We start from the raw sequence: 4,067 nt of genomic DNA, 5'->3' as shown, positions 1-4,067 counted from the left end.
GCCCCGGGCCACCAGGCCCGGGGCTGCTCGCCCCGGGCCTCCAGGCCCGGGGCTGCTCGCCCCGGGCCTCCACGCCCGGGGCTGCTCGCCCCGGGCCTCCACGCCCGGGGCTCCTCGCCCCGGGCCTCCACGCCCGGGGCTGCTCGCCCCGGGCCTCCACGCCCGGGGCTGCTCGCCCCGGGCCTCCACGCCCGGGGCTGCTCGCCCCGGGCCTCCACGCCCGGGGCTGCTCACCATGGCTCACTATGACTGAAGCCGTTCCTGTACCTGAGAAAAGGGGTCACACAAACACAAACACCCTCCAGGCCCTGGGTTCCCTGCTCAGAAAATCCCGGGCAAGTTCCGAGGGATCGGATACGCCAAATGGGTAGTGCTCCTGGTCGACCCCGGCCTCCACGCCCGGGGCTCTATCTTACCATGGCGCATCAGGGCTGAAGCCTCTCCCTGTCAGTGACAGAAACGGGCCAGTGTTTCCCACACAGAGTCCAGACCTTGGGGTCTCAGCTAAGAAACTTACGGGGAAGGATGGAGAAGTGGGAGACACAGATCCAAGCAGCCCTACCAGGGACTATACTACAAGCCTAAAATCCCAAGGAGACATATGCCTGAATCCTGAAGAGCCAACAACCCATCCTCTCCACTCAGGTACTCCCGGGTCAGGACCGAGGGATGCGAGACCCAGAATCCCAAACATCTGCTACGAGCCCCCGCCTCCAGGCCCTGAGTCATTACGATGGCTCACCATGGCTGGAGTCTGAGAGAAGGCAGTCACCCTGTACCTGAGAGAAAGGGGTCACAGAACCCGAAACAGCCTCCAGACACTCGGGTCTCAGCTCAGAAACTCCCCGGAAAGTTCCAAGGGATGGGAGACACAGAATGGGAAGTGCCCCGCGCCTCCACGCCCGGGGCTGCTCGCCCCGGGCCTCCACGCCCGGGGCTGCTCGCCCCGGGGCCTCCAGGCCCGGGGCTGCTCGCCCCGGGCCTCCAGGCCCGGGGCTGCTCGCCCGGGCCCCCACGCCCGGGGCTGCTCGCCCCGGGCCTCCACGCCCGGGGCTGCTCGCCCCGGGCCCCCACGCCCGGGGCTGCTCCCCCCTGGCCCCCACGCCCGGGGCTGCTCCCCCCGGGCCCCCACGCCCGGGGCTGCTCGCCCCGGGCCCCCACGCCCGGGGCTGCTCGCCCCGGGCCCCCACGCCCGGGGCTGCTCGCCCCGGGCCTCCACGCCCGGGGCTGCTCGCCCCGGGCCTCCACGCCCGGGGCTGCTCGCCATGGCTCACTATGACTGAAGCCGTTCCTGTACCTTAGAGAAGGGGTCACACAAACACAAACACCCTCCCGGCCCTGGGTTCCCTGCTCAGAAAATCCCGGGCAAGTTCCGAGGGATCGGATTCGCCAAATGGGTAGTGCTCCTGGTCGACCTGGGCCTCCACGCCCGGGGCTCTATCTTTCCATGGCGCATCAGGGCTGAAGCCTCTCCCTGTCAGTGACAGAAACGGGCCAGTGTTTCCCACACAGAGTCCAGACGTTGGGGTCTCAGCTAAGAAACTTACGGGGAAGGATGGAGAAGTGGGAGACACAGAATTCCAAGCAGCCCTACCAGGGGCTATGCAGCCAGCCTAAAATCCCAAGGAGACATATGCCTGACCTGAAGCGCAACAACCCTTACCTCTCCACTCTGATACTCCCGGGTCAGGACCGAGGGATGCGAGACCCAGAATCCCAAACACCTGATACGAGCCCCGGCCTCCAGACCCTGAGGCATTATGATGGCTCACCGTGGCTGCAGCCTGAGAGAAGGCGGTCACCCTGTACCTGAGAGAAAGGGGTCACAGAACCCGAAACAGCCTCCAGACACTGGGGTCTCAGCTCAAAAACTCCCCGGAAAGTTCCGAGGGTTTGGAGACACAGAATGGGAAGTGGCCCGCTCGCCCCGGGGCCTCCAGGCCCGGGGCTGCTCGCCCCGGGCCTCCACGCCCGGGGCTGCTCGCCCCGGGCCTCCACGCCCGGGGCTGCTCGCCCCGGGCCTCCACGCCCGGGGCTGCTCGCCCCGGGCCTCCACGCCCGGGGCTGCTCGCCCCGGGCCTCCACGCCCGGGGCTGCTCGCCCCGGGCCTCCACGCCCGGGGCTGCTCGCACCGGGCCTCCACGCCCGGGGCTGCTCGCCCCGGGCCTCCACGCCCGGGGCTGCTCGCCCCGGGCCTCCACGCCCGGGGCTGCTCGCCCCGGGCCTCCACGCCCGGGGCTGCTCGCCCCGGGCCTCCACGCCCGGGGCTGCTCGCCCCGGGCCTCCACGCCCGGGGCTGCTCGCTATGGCTATGTCTGAAGCCGTTCCTATACCTGAGAGAAGGGGTCACACAAACACGAACAGCCTCCAGGCCCTGGGTTCTCTGCTCGGAAACTCCCGGGGCAGTTCCACTGGGTAGGATACACCAAATGGGTAGTGCTCCTGTTCGACCCGGGCCTCCACACCCGGGGCTGTATCTTACCATGGTTCATCAGGGCTGAAACATCTCCCTGTCAGTGACAGAAACGGGCCAGTGTTTCCCACACAGACTCCAGATCTTGGCGGCTCAGCTATGAAACTTACTGGGAAGAATGGAGAAGAGGGATTCACAGAATTCCAAGCAGCCCTTCCAGGGACTATGCAGCAAGCCTAAAATCCCAAGGAGACATATGCCTGAATGCTGAAAAGCCAACAACCCTTCCTCTCCACTCCGGTACTCCCGGGTCAGGACCGAGGGATGCGAGACCCAGAATCCCAAACACCTGATACGAGCCCCGGCCTCCAGACCCTGAGGCATTATGATGGCTCACCGTGGCTGCAGCCTGAGAGAAGGCGGTCACCCTGTACCTGAGAGAAAGGGGTCACAGAACCCAAAACAGCCTCCAGACATTGGGGGCTCAGCTCAGAAACTCCCCAGAATGTTCCGAGGGATTGGAGACATAGAATGGGAAGTGCCCGGCTCGCCACGGGCCCCCAGGCCCGGGGCTGCTCACCCCGGGCCCCCACGCCCGGGGCTCCTCGCTATGGCTCACTATGCCTGAAGCCGTTCCTGTACCTGAGAGAAGGGGTCACACAAACACAAAGACCCTCCAGGCCCTGGGTTCCCTGCTCAGAATCTCCCCGGGAAGTTCCGAGGGATAGGATACACCAAATGGGTAGTGCTCCTGGTCGACCCGGGCCTCCACGCCCGGGGCTGTATCTTACCATGGCTCATCAGGGCTGAAACGTCTCCCTGTCAGTGACAGAAACGGGCCAGTGTTTCCCACACAGACTCCAGACCTCAGGGGTCTCAGCTAAGAAACTTACGGGGAAGGATGGAGAAGTGGGAGACACAGAATTCCAAGCAGCCCTACCAGGGGCTATGCAGCCAGCCTAAAATCCCAAGGAGTCATATGCCTGACCTGAAGCGCAACATCCCTTACCTCTCCACTCCGATACTCCCGGGTCAGGACCGAAGGATGCGAGACCCAGAATCCCAAACACCTGGTACGAGCCCGGGCCTCCAGGCCCTGAGTCATTACGATGGCTCACCATGGCTGGAGCCTGAGAGAAGGCGGTCACACTGTACCTGAGAGAAAGGGGTCACAGAACCCGAAACAGCCTCCAGACACTGGGGTCTCAGCTCAAAAACTCCCCGGAAAGTTCCGAGGGTTTGGAGACACAGAATGGGAAGTGCCCTGCTCGCCCCGGGGCATCCAGGCCCGGGGCTGCTCGCCCCGGGGCCTCCAGGCCCGGGGCCTCCAGGCCCGCGGCTGCTCGCCCCGGGCCTCCAGGCCCGGGGCCTCCAGGCCCGGGGCTGCTCGCCCCGGGGCCTCCAGGCCCGGGGCCTCCAGGCCCGGGGCCTCCAGGCCCGCGGCTGCTCGCCCCGGGGCCTCCAGGCCCGGGGCTGCTCGCCCCGGGCCTCCACGCCCGGGGCTGCTCGCCCCGGGCCTGCACGCCCGGGGCTCCTCGCCCCGGGCCTCCACGCCCGGGGCTGCTCGCCTCGGGCCTCCACGCCCGGGGCTGCTCGCCCCGGGCCTCCACGCCCGGGGCTGCTCGCCATGGCTCACTATGACTGAAGCCGTTCC

Source organism: Prionailurus viverrinus, unplaced genomic scaffold (genome assembly GCF_022837055.1).
Source record: "Prionailurus viverrinus isolate Anna unplaced genomic scaffold, UM_Priviv_1.0 scaffold_78, whole genome shotgun sequence".
NCBI classification, from domain to species: domain Eukaryota; kingdom Metazoa; phylum Chordata; class Mammalia; order Carnivora; family Felidae; genus Prionailurus; species Prionailurus viverrinus.
Note: the sequence above shows the minus strand (reverse complement) of the source record.